Source organism: Equus quagga, chromosome 2, assembly GCF_021613505.1.
Source record: "Equus quagga isolate Etosha38 chromosome 2, UCLA_HA_Equagga_1.0, whole genome shotgun sequence".
NCBI classification, from domain to species: Eukaryota; Metazoa; Chordata; class Mammalia; order Perissodactyla; family Equidae; genus Equus; species Equus quagga.
In genome coordinates, this window is record NC_060268.1 from 151541769 (window position 1) to 151561020 (window position 19252).

Genomic DNA, 19252 nt, shown 5'->3' on the forward strand with positions numbered 1-19252 from the left:
CAGATGAATCACATCCAGAGAGAGCCGAAGTAGGAGCAGGTGTCACAGATGAATCACTGTCAGTAATCCTTCAGAAGTCTCAGAGAAAGGAATGGTGTTGAAAGATGAGGAACTCAATCATTAACAAAAGGAAAATTCTAGAAGGATTCACCAAGAAGCTTGGCATCAATGTCCAGAAAAATTCTAGCCCGGAGTAGTAAACAGATGAATACCTAAGAAAAGTGGTGGTCGCCAAGAACAGGTTTGAATAAGTACCAAATTAACCAATTCCCATTTTTTATTAGATTTATTAGACTGATTGTTCAGATTAGTGTAACTTCATTTGAGCCAGGCTTTAACAGAGTTCCATGATATTCCTGTGAATATGACAGAAGAAAAATGAGCAATTAGGCAGGTTTATCTAGAGATGATTGACCCACCAGGCCACAGGCAAGTGGACATAGCCCTGCCCTGTCCATTTTAGTCAATACCTTGTGTCTAGAGGTGATACAAATGAGGAAGGGATCACCACCTTGTTAGATGATGAAAGATAACTTTTAAAATTTCTTCATAGGTTTATAAGATGAATCAAATCTAACAAGATGAAGTTTAAGATGAATACATGTGAAGTCTACATATTTCTGGGGGAAGCTGGGGATGGGGTAGTTCTTTGGTTGACCATGTGCTCCACATGAACCAAGAGCCTAAAGCAGTTATTGAAGAGTAGTCAAGTCTTGACTCTATCAGTGTCCTTATGATGATCATCAAGAGAGCTTCCAGATTGGATCCCAACACAGCTCCTAGCATCAGAGCCCCGTTCTAACTCTCCCCTTAAGAATCACAATTTTCTGGCATCACACAGAAAAATTACACACCCCTGGAGAAAAGCTCCAGGTTGGGGCTCAAGAGAGGCCGCCTCTTAGAATACACCTTCAGGTCACAGCCCAGCAGTGTGATGGATGACACCTTAGAAACCCGTTCTGGTCAACACTTGCTGTAGTCAAAGTTGGTTGTCTCAAGATTGTCATGCTCAAAACCAGCCAGCATAAGGGCCACTGCCAGTGGAGGTGGGCAGGGAGGAGTGGATGTGAGGAGCATTTTAAATTTGGTGACATCCTTCTCAACCCAATGACCTGTAACCAACAAGCCAAGCTCCCTGGATGGAAATGCCTGGTTGGAATGTCTTCTTAGCTCATCAGTCAGACAAGCACTTTGGAGTTTTTTCCAAGAGACATCTTTGAAGGAAATTAGTAGATGCCAAGCAGGGAATACAGCAAATTAAAATACTTCCTGACACAGTCCAAATTCTTGGCTGATTTACTTCCAGCTCAATAACTGGAACTCAAGACCAGCCCAGGGAGATGCAGAAACAGGCTCCCACATGGCTGGGTGCCAAGAAGGTCCAAAGAGGCTTCAGAAACCCCTAACACCAAAGACACTGGGCTTGTTCCAAGCCACAGGATTCTAGAGCTAAAGGGGGCATTGGACATCATCTCGTTCTTACTTAAAAAAAGAAAAAGTGAGGGGAATATGGAAGTGCTAAGGGGAAGCAGTGCTGCAGAGCTCCCTAAAGTATTAAGGAATTTAAGAGCCCAATCTCCATCCAGAGTAGCTTTTCCAAAATGGGCATTTTTCGCCATATACTGTTTGGTCAGTTAACAGAGGAGCCTAAAACCAGTCACTCCCCCATCCCCAGTGCCAAATGAGTGAACCTCCAGTCCTGGAACTTCAGGAGGTACTTCAGACCAAGGGAGATGAGGAGAGAGTTCAGATGACCTGCAGTGACCTGGAACCAACCTCACACAGCTGCGTCGTCAGTGAACAGGCAGTAAAGGAACGAGCCGCACCCTACACTCGGACACTTTAACCCTAAACACAACATTCTAAATGTCAAATATCGTCCAAAAGCTCAGAGGCAAGTTTTGAGATGCAAAATATGCAAACAAGCCTTTCTAGACACCTCCCTTCACACCCCATGCTCCAGGGATGGGTTTGGCAATCAACACTCACTTTTTTTTTTTTTTTTTTTTTTACCGATACAAAAAAAGTGGACAAGTGTCCGCTTTCTCTCTCCTAAGCCTTCCCCATTCCAGGGCTCTGTCAGAGCTCTTCTGCTTGCTCCAAGTAGGAAACTTCCATCGTGCACTAGCAATCTTTAGCACAAGCTAAATCAGGGCAATCTGGAGACAGGAAGAACCGTGACAGCAGCCAGGAGGGGACAGGCTGAAGCAAAAAGCACTGAATGTTTGAAACCAAACCCTGAATCTGCAATTCCTCTGTTTACTTAGAAACAGTTGCTGATGCTTACCCCAACCAAAGATAAACTAGGACAAACCCGGAAAGGGAAGGGGAAGCAGTGAGGTAAGGACTGTTGTAAACCTCGCACAATGCAGAGGAAAAGCTCCTCAGCCTGTCAGGACACAGTTTTCCTCCCCACCAGAAAAATGAGATAACATGACACTATGAATAGTGACATTAGGCTGTAACCAGGCCCTAAGCAGAGGCAGGGGCTTGCCATCTTCCCATACTTTTTTTTTTTTTTTCCATCTTCCCATACTTTGATCCACACATGCCTGTGGAGGTTGCTGGGGTACCGTGGAAAGAACACGGCATTTGGAGTCAGAGGAGGTGAATTTGAGTCTTGGCTCTGCCTTGAGCAAGCTGTGTGACATCAGGTCAGGAACTCAACCTCTCTGAGTTTCAGTTCTCTGTGAACTATAAAATGAACAAGTTGAACTAGCTGATCTTGTAGTTTTTTTTCAGTTCTACCATTCTGTTATACTGCTAATACTGCAGCAAAGCAGTTATGCCTCCATTCAGCAAGCATTTACTGAACACTTTCTGTATGTCAGGTGCTCTGCTGGGCACTAGAACGGTCTTGCAAGCAAGGAACCTTCCAGTCCACATACGCCAACAGCCTGTAAACAAGCTTCTACAGCACAGAGGGAGAGACATGTGACCCAGCACAGACCGGAGCAGAGGGCAATCAGGAACAGCTTCCCAGGAGTGATGCCTGGGCCAGGTTTGAAGTAGAAGGCATTTAGGCCAAAGGAAAGGGTGATAGGAATAATATGTACAAAAGTACACAGGAATGGCCCAACAGGGCATGCATGGTGGGAGGAGTTCTGAGATAAAGGGCCTTACAAGCCACGCTAAGAAGAGCTAGTGCCCAGCAGCCGTGGGGCCCCTCACCTGCCCTGCTGTTCACCTCGACATCTCCCTATAAAGCCACACACTTCAGGGTCAGCTTATGCCAACTCCAGGTCAATCACCAAGCAACCATCCAACCCCTGCCCCCCAGTTAACTTTTGTCCCTGAGTCACAGAGCCAGGCCACACCTGCTGTCCACAGAAGCTCCCAGTCACTCAGCAGGCCTTGCTTTCAGCTTTTGCTCAGCCCCTAGTCACTGACCCACGGCAGCTGTTCCAAATAGTTTCCATCTTCCTCAGAGCCGCAGCCACATCCCACCCACCCCACTCAGGTTCAGTGGATGATTCCCACCTCCTCTGTTTCTGGGAATGACGGTCCAAGTACAGCTCCCATAGCAACCCTTCTGCCCACCTGTCCCAAGTTCCTTCCTAAATAGCCCAGGCCAAGCTGTGCATATCTCTGCTCACAAATACAAAGGAAAGAGACTCTATTAGGAAACAGAAACCACACTCATCAGCCAGTGCAGCCTGTGGCCCATACATTCGACTGGGCTCTGAAACAAGTACAGTGATGGAGGATAAGGTACATGGATGTACTCCACATCCAAAGGCATCATGTAAATATTACCAGCTACTCCATAACTGCTGGCTGAATAAACAAGTAAACAAATAATCACTTTGATGTTGAAGAGGCAATCTAAAGAGTTGCAAAATACACCGTATCTTCAGGCATATGATCAAGAACGCAGCCTAGAATTCTGCAAGAAGATCCTTTCTATAATGGCAAGGCCTTTACAAGCCTGGTCTCTAGTCCTAGACCCTAGGGTTCCTAGTCCCTGCTTTGCTCGTCTACCAAGAGCCCATTTAACACCAACCCAAGCAGCACTGAATCATCTTAGTGCCATTTATTACTGAAATAAATTTCGTGAAGCAAATAATACACTTAATATAAAATACATACTCAATAGGTTTAATGGATATCCCGTACATATTACATTATACTGTGTGTATTTTATTTTTCCATGCTCTAAGTGCCATTATGAGTTCTCAGCCCGTGAAAAGAAGAACACCACACTCTCAGCCAACTGCTGACAGAGGCCCACTACAAAGCGCCCTTAGCCGCCTGCATGGCACCGTCCTGCGCTGAGCAGGTTCCACAACATGTACTGTTTACTCTGTTAAAGCCTGTCTGCCTGCCATTTATCTTTTGTTCTGGTCAACGATTTTGATTCATAATGGTCAACAGATGGTATGCAACGGGTGCTGGACCCGCCACAAAGAAAGGAAGGAAAATAATCACCCCGGATTGCAAAATTTAAGTGTGAGAGTAGTCTAACCAGTGAACATGGGTCAGATTATAGGCCTGGGAGACTCAGTCATAGGAAATGTTCCATAGAAAAATCCTTCTGCCTAGTTCACCTCTGCGCCATCTACTCAACAGAGCTGGAGTTCTCTCCCAGTGCTGCGAGTTCAGGGTTACATCATGAGCTCACAGTACAAGACTCATAAGACTTAGTGCTTCTTTTGTGTTTATTACAGGTAACCACGAGGAATAAATGATGACATTAGGAACCCTTCTCCATGGGGACTCTGCTCTTCTCACTCCATAGAACTTGTGATGTAGCCAGTACTCCAGAGTTTTCCAGAACACATGCTAGCACTGAGTGAGTGCTGTGTGTGACAGAACAAGGGAATTCTAGATTGTCAGTGTTTGCGGGAAACCCAAACATGATCTCATTTTATGTAAGAAACAAAGCAAGCCCAGGGTCGGTAGGTTGTCCTAGGGTAGGTGGCAAGTCGGGGCCCAGCCAGCAGCCAGGGGAAAATTCCAGTCTCCTCATCCCCTGGTCAGCATGTGAAAAGTCCAGGATGAGCTTTCACCCTAAACCCAAGAAGCTAAAAACGAAAAAGGATCGAGCTGTTGTCTCTATCCTGGTTAGCATTTCGTTTTCAGAAGTTCACAAGGATTTTAAAAGGAAAAAGGCATTATTCGAGGAAATAGAAACTGCTGATCACAATAGCTCATAAAACGGGGCTGGTTTAGATTAAAGGCAGATGGTTGTTAAAGCTCTCGGTGGGTTTGCTGGCTTTGCCTTGTTCATGTGAAGTTCCCTTCCTGTAATCTACCGGATGCTTTGGAAGGAACCAGGGCCCAAAAAACTAACAACTCTGGGTGACAGAAGTCACCAACATTTTAATGAAACAGTTTTATATTTTTGTCTGCTTATTGTAAAAAGGGAAAAACTAAGAAATGTTCAGCTCCTTCAAGTTCAGTAGTTCAGTTCTACTTGAAAGAAAAAAATTGGAAATATTTAAGAGCAAATATAATTAGTAGATTTATATAAATGTTCCCAAGATGCAAATTTTATGAGCAAACTACATTATACAGAGTGCATGCTATGTTTCAAAACTAATAATGATTTTGTATTTGTAAAGAATACTTAAAAATTACATTATTGCTTTCTTTCCTTCCCCTCATTTAAAAATGCACAAATCTCTTTAAGGACAAAAACATTTGTTTCACTACTGCACTGCCCCAACTATTTTCTTCCTTTCTTTTTTTTTTTTAAGATTTTATTTTTCCTTTTTCTCCCCAAAGCACCCTGGTACACAGTTCTGTATATTTTTAGTTGTGGGTCCTCCTAGTTGTGGCATGTGGGATACCACCTCGGCATGGCCTGATGAGCAGTGCCATGTCCACGCCCAGGATTCGAACCAGCGAAACCCTGGGCCACCGAAGCAGATCGCTCGAACTTAAGCACTGGGCCACGGGGCCGGCCCCCTCTCCCTATCATTTTAAATTTGGTTTCCATGATTTAAAAAGGAGGATGTCAAAATGATGTTTTTGCTGAATCTCAAGATCCCTTGATTTTTCAAGATAGGATTTTAAACTGAAACTGTAAGTCAGGGGTTACAAAACCAATAGCCTGAGAGGGCCAAACAGGTAACAATGGGTGGTGTGGGCACTGCAGCAAACTGGGACTCGTGTGCCCCATGTGAGGGGACAACTGCTGGTTCCACTCCAGCCCACACTGTTCCATGCAAGAATATGGCCCAAAACCGAGAGATATTCTAATTGTCAAGAGCAGCTAGAAATCAAATTATGTAAAATGTCCTGACATTTAAAGTTCTGGTCACTTAATTCAAAAACTTTTAAAACACTGGTATTTAGTGGACAGCTGGTTTGCAACCTGCCACAAAGGACAAAAATGCTATAAACATTGGGTCTGGCCCCATGGCTTAGTGGTTAAGTTCATCGTGCTCCACTTAAGCACCCAGGTTCACCTGTTCAGATCCTGGGCATGGACCTGCACCACGTCAACCATGCTGTGGCAGCAACTCACATATAAAATAGAAGAAGACTGGCACAGATGTTAACTCAGAGCTGATCTTCCTCAGCAAAAAAAAAAAAAAAAAAAAAATGCTATAAACATGATTAACTCAGGAACAAATGCAACATCTAGAAACACAAATTTTGTTGGAAAATGAAGGTTGATCTCTATACACTTTTTTTTAAACCTATAATAACTTTTTCTATAATAACTTTTCTCTTGGCCAGAGGAGGGGGGAAGCAGGAATAAATGAACTTGAGAAAAAAATGAAATTAGCTGTTAAAAAGCAAAAAGGATAAAGGTGCCTCTACCTCCTTTTTTTATTAAAACAATAACAATTCACATAAGAGTATTTCCAGCTGTTGAGCCCATATTGGGACAATTCTGGAAGCTGCAAGTTTCACTGAAGTTAGGCTGCCTTAAACACAGCTATCTTCACTAAATTTTCTCCATCTAATAGAAATGCCATCCTAGAGTGGGACCTACCACTCAGAGCTGTCCAGATGCAACCGATTTTACAATGGTACACTAATGGTTTGTGTGACTAAGTTAGAAGGCACGATAACCGGGTAGGAAGTGTCACCTCCTGAAAATCTAAAAGTATTATATATGCAAACTGTGCATGCGAGGATGTGCCTTAGAGGGGTTCTTGACCCCTCCCTGCCAAAAGCCTAAGAACCAACACCTAAATGATTATAATAGTGAAAGTTCAACTGTGCAAGTTCAAGCACAAATAACGCAGTCATTTTTTCAAGCATACCTCTGCAGAAACCATTTTTATTTAATCACTGCCATAATCAGCAGACCAGAGAAAAATCTCTCTGAGCAAAACAGGGTGAGTCATCTCTATGTTGATAAGGGGACTGCAGGATGAGGGCACTGCTGTGAAGTAGGAATCAGATGGTGCCTTGTCTAAATTAGTCAGTGGAGCAATCAGAATGATTTCTTCCCATCACACTCAGTAATCACTGGAGATGATGTTGATCTGTCGGTTTTAGCGATAACCCCAAGTACGATCTCATGTTTACTTCCCCAAACTAGGAAAAAAAAGAGAAAAGACAATGATGTGTTTCACTGTTCGTAGTCACTGGATGGAAAAGGAGAAAATATCTTGTTTTTACACATGGTTAGCAAATGTGATACAACTTCCTGTTTAAAAAGTACAAAATCAAATGTGTAAATCTCTTGGAGAAACACCAACACCTGAGAAATGTTGCTGCTGTACAAAATGGTTATTATGTCTCTGTAGGACACAATAACTTTGGCCAGAAAGCGACCTATGAACCTCTGGTGACACAAACCAATATGGCAGCCCAGGGAGATACTTGTAGACAATGACCCCACAGAAACTGCCCCCAACAGCACACACTCCAAACAGCAGTGTGGTGATCAGCAGCTTTGGTCCTAGAGACTGAATTCTAGCCTTCACTTTCAGAAAAGGGACCACTTACGCAAATCCCATTTTGAGCATTTTCCTACAGTAGCTGAGATTCTTAAGATGAGGAAAATGAGTTTGGGTTGCTTTTAAATTTGACTGAACTCTGGGGTTAGAAACTATCAACGACAATGGATTCCAAATCCCATGTCCTGTTTCACAATGCAATGAGACTTTGCTTTAAAGGGCAACACGGAAATGTCCAGTTGAAAGGATGATAATTTATGGCTCAACTCACGGCAAGCGCACCTCATTTCAAATTCATATTTGTCTAAAACAACTGAATAAAACATTGGCCAGAAACAGCCTTAAATCCTTTCCGAAAGAAGGAAAGGAAGGAGAAAAGAAGAAATTGGCCTGATTGACATATCCCTATACATGCAAAAATTTGAAATTCAAGTTAAAGAAGCCTGGTCCCAACTTACCGATGAACATGAAGCCTCAGAACAGATAAAGGCAAAGGACACTGAAGAGGCAACGGCCTCAGTCACAATACCCCCTGGGCAAGAGCACCACAAAACCAAGCAGTGAAGGAAATTGAAGTTTTCTTAGATAATTTCTTAAGTCTGCAAAGGATACTATCATGCTTTCTAAAGCTAATACATAAACATGGTACCAAAAAATGTAGGGTATAGAGTGAAAAGCCTCCTTCCTACACCACTGCCCTCCCCACAAGCCTACTCATCTCCAGCATCTCCTCCTGAGATGGTCCACACACACACACAAGCCAAGAGGCTGCACTCTGCTTTCTAACTTAAGGAAGATACCACCATTTTTAAATGCCCCACCGCTCTAAGTCTCCAGGGACACGGGAAGGTACCATCTTTTTTTTAATTCCTAAAATCACTTACTAAGAAGGAAGCAAGGAGGAGAAATCCTCCCCGCATGATTGTCAGTAAGTTTCTTTCTTTTTAATTTTATTTACGTTCCACTCTGTGAGAAAAGAAGACAAATGAAAACCAGGGTTGATGCCAGTCATCATGAATACCATTCCACTGAAACCTTCATTTTTGCCATAAACCATTGGTTACAGATCTAGAATGCTACACAATCAATGCTTATTTTCCAGAGATTAGACGCTCCAGAAGTACCGCTGAGAATAATTTTCACTGAAATACGGGGGTCTTGAAATACATGTTAAAGAGAGTTGAGACTGCCTGTTACCCAAGCGATCTGAAATAGCACATTTTAGAATGCTGCTTATCACACTGCCCGCAATAACTGCACTGATTTCCCACTCTTTTGTCCTTTTCACAAAAGGCCTGAAAAGATGAGGCCTGGGGAAAAAGCAAAAATGTTTTCAAAAAAGGCAATCTTGAGGCTATTCAAAAGCCTCTGGGGAGAGCCAAACTGAGAGGCTAGGCTCACTAGGGCAAGTCGGAGACAGGTGGGGCCTGAAGCCCGGGCGAGAGGGAGGAGGGAGGCAGGCTTTGAGCTGGTAACTGTGGGAAGGGGGCAAAACTGTCTAGGGTGGCTGGGGATGACAAGACTAAGGAAACTCACCAGGTTACCTGAAAATGGAACAACTAAGGAGCCCAATGAGATTGTGCCGGAAGCTCAGTGGGGCACTTTCTCTGGGAAATGGACAAAAACAATACAGAAGAGCTGCACTTTGTGCCAGAAGCCCACAAACAGAGGAAAACATCTATGATCCAGAACTGATTCTCACAGCAGTCAACGGCAGTTAAGGGGTATATGGGTGGTACCCGAAACACGTACATCTACTACAACCATCGCGGTATATTTTTGCTTTTTATGTTGGAGCCTTTATCCTCGATATTTCAAAGATATTCTAAATATTTCCTAAATCGTGGCCCTGCAAATCATGGTCCTGTTTGACTTTTCACAGAATTTTATCACATCTAACTTTGCAAAATTACTGATTTTCAGGCACTTTCACTCAGTGAACTTTTTTCTTTCATTTAATGAACTTTTGGATGATATGACTGTAGGATGAAAAAGATCTGAAATGTATTAACAACACATTAAACTTAATCATCAAAATGGCTTGTAGAAGTTCCAGTGCACATAAAGAACAGTATAGATTACAGGCTATTATTGGCAAAGGACGCTGGATCCTGCTGCTCGCCAGCCAAAGGCACGGCCATGTGCCAACTGCGTAAATGCAGTTTATAATTCACTCAGCTGACCAGATTTAAAATTATGCAATTCTAAAACTAAGTTTCTTGATTTGAAGGAGTTACAGTGTTTCAAATTTTTTATGTAAGGTGAAGCTTTATTGCTATTTTTATATCATATCTTATTTGAATAATTTATATTTGCATTACATGGAATCATACCATATTCTTTAGCATATGTCTTCATTTACTTCTCAGTACGGATTTTATATGGAAAATCCACCCTTTGCCTTTCCTCTTTTCTCTTTCCAAATCCTACCTATCCTTCCTTTCTCTCCCTAAGTGTGATCTCATCCAGTTTCATAGCTTTAAACACCATCTGCGTGCTGATAACTCTCAAAGGTACCACTTCCAGCCCCAGTCAACTCTAAATCTCTACAAGAACATCAAATGGGCATCTCAAACTTAACATGTCCCAAACAGAACTCTCAGGGTACCCCCCCCAAACCTCCCTCTTTATTCCCCATCTCAGTAAATAGCAACATTATTCACCCATCCAAAAACACTGGACTCATCCTTGACTCTTCTTTTTGCCCATACCCCATACCCAATCTAGCAGGCTCTACCTTCAAAATATATCCTGAGTTTGACCATTCACATCATTCGACAATCACCATGCTAATCCAAGCCACATCCTTATCTCTTGCCTGGACCACTGGAAGGGCCTCTTACAGATGACACTGATTCTACTCTTGCCTCCCAAGTCTGTTCTCCATTCAGGACCCAGAGAAATAATTTTAAAGCACAAAGAAGATCACATCATTATTCTACTCAGACTTCTCCAACAGTATCCAATTGTACTGAGGGTAACATCCAAACTCCGTATTACAGCCTACAGGATCTGGCTCCCACCTACCACTGATCTCATTTCATACCACTCTCCCACCCATAACTACCCACCCAGCTCAAAGTGCTTCCCTGAGGGCTCCCACCACAGAGCTGTTCCTGCCTATTGGTGGGACTCCGGTTGTAGGACCCAGAATGTCCACTGTGTCCCTTTAGACATAGCCTCCCATGCCTGAATTGGGCCCCACCTATCCTGACTGCCTTTCCTTCCCACTCCAACCCCAGCAGTCTGCAAGCTCCCCAAGTGGCAATGACATTGGGGTGTGTGTCACTGGTCATACGAGCACCTGTTCCACATGATGGGAGCTGACCAGGCAGTCAGCATCAAAAAAGCCAGCTTTTCTCAACAAAGTGTGGCTGGAATCAAGATGTAGGGGTCATACTGCCTCTCTGGCTCATGGTGGTCCTTCTCCTCAACAGCTCAGGGGAGAACTTCAACATCAACTAGCTAGCATGCCTTGAAGCATCCTCATCTCAGCATTGGAACACTTTGTTAAGGATCCATTTTTGCCTCTTTCAACTGCCACAGAAGCAAGACATTTACCTGCTGTGATGAGTAATTAAGTTTCTTTCAAAAAAGGAAGAACATTTGTTAACTGTGGAGTTATCTGATCTCAAATAAAAATGAAGGTAATTGTGGAATACAGTTAATTCATCCTTCAAGAAAACGGCAGCTACAGTGGTGGGAAGGGGAAAAAAAAGGAAATGCAAATCTCCTGAAGAAACACTCTGGAGGGCTCAGAAAATAGGTATTTAAAAATCCATGTTTCGACATATGTGTTCATATTTTAATTTGTTAGTTTAGAATTGCCCTGTCTACATCTCAGAGCCAAATAGGATTACTTTATATTTGCCCAGCACCTCATCCCCTTTAAAGCATTCTCACATACTCTCATTTAAGCAGGACAGGATTCATTTCTCTACCTGGGGCCCAGAGAGGTCAAACAATTCACTTAAGATCCCACAGTAAAAACCACAGAATCAAGAAGGTAGCAGAACCCAGATACACCTAGGCCTAGCCCAGTGTCCTTCCTTCTATAGTAGAAAGGACAGTGCGGTTCTCTGAAAATCACACTCTACGGTCCATTGAAAAGATTTCCCTTCACTGCAGAAGAAAAAAAAAAAATGCATATATTCACCAGTGCTTTAAGGTAGTGGAAAGATGCATTGGTCCCGGAGCTCTGGGCAGGGAGAGGGTTTCACAAACTCTTCCAACAAATGCCAACCCCTGAAATGACAAACATACAAAACACCACGTGTGAATCAGGCACCCTGTGACCTCCTTCCAAGGAGGCCATCCAAACACCAATCGCCAAGCACCCTGTTTAGACTCAAAGCCCACATCCTCCTCTTCCAGCCCCGCTCCCTTCCTAGCCTGACTTTCCCAAATAGAACAAGAATCTAGTTCACCAGCTGAGATGGCCCCCATTAGAATCAGTGGATCTTGGGCAGAAAGAAGCTTTAGAGATCATTTGTAACAGGGATCACAAACCAAAAGCTCAATGGGTCACATCTAGCCTGTAGAAGTATTATATTTATCTGCAGGATAGGTTTAGAAAATTTGAGACAGAATTTAAAAATCAGAGACATCAGATAAAATCCCAGATTTCTGGCTCCTCTAAAAAAAAAAAAAAGCAGAGGATCTGTCAACACAGCCCACATTCACATCTGAAAATGATCAGCTGGTGCTAGTAGCAGCGCCCTTCATAAGCCAGCTTGGCTACTCCAATATGTCACAGTCCCTACCGCTCCCTACTGTCTCAACACAGAACAGAGCTGTGCTTATCACTGCCCCTGCAGTATTGTTGCGGAGGTTACAGAAATTATTTCCCTCTCCTATGATTCTAACAAAAGTGAGAACACAAAACAAAGAGGCTGAGTTCCAAGAGAAAAAAATGGTAGAGTACATACAGCAACTTAAGTTGGTAACCTCATTCCTGTAGACATTTGCAACTCCTGAACAAGTACAACACTCCCATTTTATACAAGTTAAATATAAGCAGGAAACTGACTTGCCCACTCCCACAGTTAGAGGCGGAGCTAATTCTAGAACCTAGGTCTCTGGAGTGCCAATCCAGGATTCTTTCTCCATGCTCCATTGCTTAGTAGTCTTATATTATGAAGCAAAAAATATTTATTTATATATATATATATATACACACACACACACATACATATGTGTGTGTGTGTCTCAAAGCTAATACCAAATTCAAGGAACTACAGATGAAGTATCCAACCCACTCTGTACTAAAATGCTTGCCATACCTTCATTTAGCAAAGAATACACAAGAGTAAGTTATCAGGTTCCCTAAGGGTTCATGTCCTAATGTGACATTTTCAATAATTTTGCTGCTTAAGTACAAAAAAACTCTTGCAAATATCATGCATCTACTACTTTCAAAGTGCTCAGTTAATGTCCTAAACTGTCTGAAATGCTCTTCATGCTAGAAAAATGTTCCTTAATATGCATCTTGAATACAAGGTTATAAATAAGCTTACGTACAGATGCTAGCACTGTAATAAACGAACAATGTTCAACTATAACATCTTCGCGGGAGTTATTTATATCATCCCCTCCAAGAATGTATTGATTTTTTCACTCAGATATTTACTGAAGCCTATTCCACACAAAGCAGTGTGCAAGGTGGTGGAGACACAAAGATAAACAAGATCCAGTTCTTGCCTTGAAGTCGCTCTGTTAAAGATCCAGACACCCAACAATTCTAAATGGATGGATAAACAGAAAGAGCTGAGTAGGCACAGGTGTTATGGGAGCACTAAGCAGGGGCTCCTAGTGCAGCTGAGGTGACTAGATGCTCCCCAGCAGGACAGAGGCCTGAGGAATCCTAAAGCAGGATGGGAGTGGAGCAGGCAGAGGCGAACTGAGGGGAAGGTGGGAATTATAGGCAGCAGGACAACACGGGCAAAAGCAAGAAGTGAGAAGAGCCCCTCCAATTTGGCTTTGCCTGGATTTCATGTTACCTTATGGATCTTAAAGACCCCTGCTTTGTGCCACATGACCCAACATCTGCTGAGACTCGATGCACAGCCCCACAGAGGCACTCTTGGAAGTTTATCTTGCCAAGTGCCCTTATCAAGAATGCTGCCAGTTCAGCCCTGCTCCCTGGCAATGACCACTTATGATTCCCTCAGGGCAACCCATGCTATCCTAGAGTCAGAAGGGCCCAAGAAACATGGGGTTAGAAACACTGAGGCTTCCAGTATTTCCAGTACTCCATGATGTCTCTGAGAAGACAGTAAGTAGATTTTTCCCTGTGCCAGTCACAAGACAGTCGCTCAGGGCCTGGATTTCTATGGCCAGAATCTACTATGCAGTCAAGCCTCAAGCAGGAGTTTTGTGAGAAAATATCCCAGAATATCTGCCCATCAAAATCCCCAGGTGGAGTACTCTTTTTCTTCACGGATAAGAAAAGGATGAGCCGCCAGCCCTGATCTGGGCTGAGGCAAAGCCAGGGGACAGCATTCCCAGAAGACAAACTTTTGGAAAGGGGCATAAAGAGGAGTCAAGACTAAATATACAGACTCGGTTAGGGTTCAAGGCCAGTAAGAGGATAAACAAGGAAGCAAAATTCACTTCCCTGATCTGTAACCAGTAAGCAGGTTCACAAATCTGGCCAAAAATGAGAATCACCTAAAAACTAAAAAAAACCTCCTGGGCCCCAGACCTACTAAATCAGAATCTCTGGTTTAGAGGCCCAGGGATTAGTCAAGATATTCCAATGCCCACACTCTGATACCCTTTTCCAAATGGGTATCTTTCATTCAGAGGCTTCAGGAGCTCCAGAACAATCTCCTCAAGGTTATTAACTCAGCATCCTCCAGGAAGGAGTCAAGGATCCAGGCTTTGGGGGAGTTGCACATTCTTAGTATGTTTACCCACTCCCTACATCACATTATGACAACCATCACTTAACTCCTTTTTATTTTAAATAAACTAAAAAACACAGAATGCCAGCAGCCAGCACGGCAACTGGGTAAGTGAAGGGGGCCTCCCTCTTTGCCCCAGTGCCTATATACCATGACCCAATGCCAGTGCCTCCAGATAAACTATTGGAGTTGTCCAGTCTCAGCAGATCTGAGCCCTTGTACATCTGGGTAGGCTCACCCTACAGCAGAGCAAACGGTCTGGGAGCATCCAGTCATCGAAAGTGCCCTTCGAGGAATAGCTCCAAAGCACACAGCACTCTGATCAGGTCCTTACTGCCCACCAAAGAACAAGATACTGCAGATCAATGCAATGCCTGGAAACCTGCCAAGCTAGCTGAGCACTTCTCTTCCCAGAGTTCCACTTTGTGGTCAGGTAATGACGTAAGCAATCTCAAGCCAGGAATGGCAAAGTTAACGCTGTGTACCACAAAAATGAGAGATGGGAGTAAGATGCTTCCCTGAATGGACCAGCCTAGAAAGATCTCTTAGCCAACATCACCAGATGCTACCAGGTGACCTTCAGACAGCCCAGCACCAGAGATACCCACGACTGACCAAGGTCAGCCTTCCTGATTGCAAGGCCTAGCAGCAATCCATAGTATCTCTCCCTAGAACAAGGAGTCTCCCGAGCTTTCCCTTCAACCTAAGGGTCCTCCACTTGAGCCATAATGCAAATTCGGCTCAAGCGTAGGTGGAGCAGAAGTCCAGGAAAAGTGCAAGATACTAATTTGCCCCTTCTGGTGGTCCTTAATTTTTAGGCAATCCATTATTTCCTGCAGTACCATGATGTCCTTACCTAAAATATAACCCTTCTCTGACTCACCTCTCCAAAAGAAATCACAAGAGTTGCTCTAGGCCCTGCCAAACACCTTGAACCATCACCTCTCTCATTTATTTCCTCATCTCCACCCCATCCCAAGAATATAGGACAATACTGGATGTTGTGAAAGTCACATTAGCCACCTTCATTCCTACCAAACATCAATCCAGACCAGCCAACCAGCTCTGGACCATCGGGAGCCTCTCAGGTTACCTGTTCTCATAGTACTCTGTCTCTCTCCTTGACATCATGAAGCACTTACTCGTGCTTGCCTTTTTGTTTAAGTTTTAAGGGGTCTTTTGTTTGTTTGACTGACTAATCACCATATCCCAACATAGTGCCTTCAAACTCTCCAAGTTCCTTCAAGACACAATTCAAATTTCATGTCTCCCAGCTAAAAGATGATCGAGCCAACCCATTTCCCAACTACTCAGACTTGTCACTAGCCTCTGAAATCTAAGCAGCCACTAATTAGGCCAGTAACTTAGTGGACTAGGAAGGACCCTGCTCAGAAGGTTCGTCTAGAATTGAAGAAAATCCGCAACTGAGCTTGAGGCTGACTGACTCCGGAAAGAAAGAAATCAGAATAATTATCTTATTTCTTTTGTGCTTTTTTAAATATCACGCTACATTTATTATTTTAAGTGACTTTCTACAATATGCAAAATGAACTCCTTTTTTGACCTTGAAAAAGTACTATTTTTTGACCCTATTTCCCAGAGCAAATCCCACTGGGGCCATGCCCAGTGCCTCATCCTCAGGACTTGAACACCACTGAAGCTTCCAAAATGCTCAATGCCAAGGTGGCTCAAACATCTCTCGCCTCTGGTCCCACTGCCCAGCTGTCCTCCGTCCACACCCATTGGCAGAGGAAAGTGGGTTTGTGGGAGGTTTTTAAAAATCTCCCACCCACTCCACAGATTCAGTAGGAGGGAGAATGAAGGTTTCCAAGTTCTCTGAACGTCAGAAAGCTCATAAAGTAGAATAAAATTAGTTGAAAAATAGCAAAATGATTTTTAGCTCCCCTTTTAAAAAGAAAAAAAGCACGCCTACTTTGAATGATTCAGTGACTTCATACTTTCTTCCACTGGGATATGCTTTTCTTCCTCCCAAAGGGGGTGGTTCCCTCCCCCCTCCCCCTCTACTCCTAAGACAAGACACCTCCACAAGATACTTGTTCTATCTGATTTCCGGCCCAGCGAGAAAATCTTGGCTAAGCCCAGAGTACCCCCACCCCTGCAGATGGCCAGAGGCTCCTTCCCTCTAGGGTCTTTGCTTTTGCGGTTCTCTCTGACTACAAAGCTCTTTCCCAACCTCTTGCCAGGCCTGAGGTATTCTCACCATTGGGACCTCAGATCAGTTACCAACTCTTGACTGAGGCCAGCCCTGACTACCTAACCTTAGTCTCATCTGCAAAAGCAACCTTTGTAGAACATATCACAATCCGTTATTATCTTATTTATCCATGCTGCCTTCCAGAGGAATCTTGCCTGACTTGTTCATTGCTTGTAACCCCAGCACCACGACAGTCCCTGGCACAAAGCAAGTGCTCATTAAATCGCTGCTGAGTGGGTGAACGAAGAGGTGGAGGCAGGCCAGTGGGAACAGGGCTAAGAGCCCTCCAAAGATGCCCTATGGAATGAATAACTTCATCATGGCATAGCCTCTGGAATGGTCTCCCGGTTTCTCTTGCCTTGATTCTTTTCAGTCTTGTTGCTTCTTAGATACTGGTTCTACCACTGTATACCCTATACCCACCCCAACTGCTCACACTTGGGTATTCCCCTGGAGACTCAATTCCCAATTTGGCTTCTCCTACTCTGCTTCCATTCAGCCATCCTCGGCTTGAAAAATTCAGACATCTACAGGGGTATCTGACCTTTGATGACCTCAAGACTCTCAGGGATCTGACCCAAGCCCACTCTTTCTGCCGTATCTCCAATACCCCAGCTTCCCACTTCAGCCTCTATCACCAGTCAGCTCACAGCTCAGCTATGTGTGTAGACGTACCATTCCTAGAGTCCAAACCTTTGCTCAGGCCTCTCCTTCTGCTGCCTCAGTACCTCTTAGCTCCCTCTCATCCCTCAAATGATGATGCCCTTTGAAGCCGTCCCCCTCTACCCCGCAATCATGACATCTACCTCAATATCCTCAAATCCTTTCTTCTGTCTGTTTCCCCCAACTGACTATCCCTTGATCATTAGGGTCCAATCTAACTCATCCCTTTTGGCCCTGAACTTGGCACAAAGCAGGTACTCAGTAAAGGTACACTAAATTGAATTAACTTGTTTTCTCTCTTACAATTCCCATTTCCACAGTGACTCCCTGAAGAACCTTAACACTCAGCACAAGTAACAGAAAAGATTCTGTTGTTAAGCACATTTATTAAAATCAACTGAAAAGAAATAGCTGGGTGGTAGTTTCATCATTGTCATCATACTATTATAATAATATGAATATAATAAAATGAAGACCTGAATCACGAGAGGCAGAAAGGTATGGGACAAAGAGTGTTGGCTCTGGGTGCAAGTCCAGACTTGGCCACTCACTAGCAGTATACTCATGAGCACGCCACTTTCCCTCTCTGGTCCCAAGTCTCTTCCTCTGTAAAATGAAAGGGCTAGTGAGACACAAAAGATCAGTACATACGGCAGGATGGGTCCATTTGTATGAAATGGCCAGAACAGACAAATCCACCGAGACAGAGAGTAGATTCGTGGTTACCAGGGGCTAAGGGGAGGGAGGGAAGGAGGAGTGAATGCTAAAGGACACAGGGTCTCTTTTTGGGGTGATGAAAATGTTCTGGAATTAGGTAGTAGTGATAGTTGCATAACACTGTGAATATACTAAAAAATACTGAATTGTATACTTTCAAAGAGTTAAAATGGTGAGTTTTCTATTCCATGAATTTTATCTGAAAAAAAAACAATCAAAGGGCTAGTCTAGAATACAAGTTGAAAACTGAAAGCTTAACAGCAGGCCAACGGCATGTTCTTTAGACCTAAACAGAGTTCTTGAGATATCTGCACAAACAATTTAAAAACTGAAGACTTTCTGGACTGCGGTGGTGGTTACACAAATCTACACTCGATAAAACTGCACAGAGTACACACGCATGCGTATGCACACGCACACACAAGTGCATATATAAACTGGTGAGATGTGAACAGGGACTGCAGATCGCAGCAGTGTCCATTTCCTGGTTTTGATGCCGTACTATAGTTATGTAAGATGTTACCATTGGAGGAAGCTGGGGGAAGCTCACATAGGACCCTGTACCATTTTGTTTTTTGCAACTTCCTGTGAGTCTATAATTATTTCTAAAAAAAAAAAGCCAAAGATTTTACCTTTTAAATAGTGTAGATTTGTGGCTTCTTAAAATAGGAAGATCTGGTGACACTGGTCCTCAAGGACAAGGGTCGGAGGGAACTGGGGGTAGCTGTTCCCCCTTAGACAGGCACAGCTCTCAGACTCATCTCCCTAAACGCCCAGGCCGAGCGTCAGCTGCCATTTACCATGGTGCTTACATTGCATTTTCTCTTACAGAAGAGAAATATTTCTCTACCAACAGCCAGAAAATGAAAGACCAAGAGGGTCCTGTATTT

General features: G+C 43.6%; 1 protein-coding gene across 36 annotated transcripts in view; it reads right to left on the reverse strand.

Annotated features, from left to right (window-relative positions):
• The window catches only part of SORBS1 (sorbin and SH3 domain containing 1), a 218827-nt gene that overhangs the window by 147038 nt on the left and 52537 nt on the right, over positions 1 to 19252 (reverse strand). For 34 of the 36 annotated variants that reach the window (XM_046652429.1, XM_046652426.1, XM_046652431.1 and 31 more), the window contains exon 2: positions 12019 to 12107. The exons of the other annotated variants lie outside the window; for them this stretch is intronic. The gene's annotated coding sequence lies outside the window, so the exon portion shown is untranslated. The remainder of the gene's footprint in view (positions 1 to 12018; positions 12108 to 19252) is intronic. 36 annotated transcript variants of the gene reach the window in all.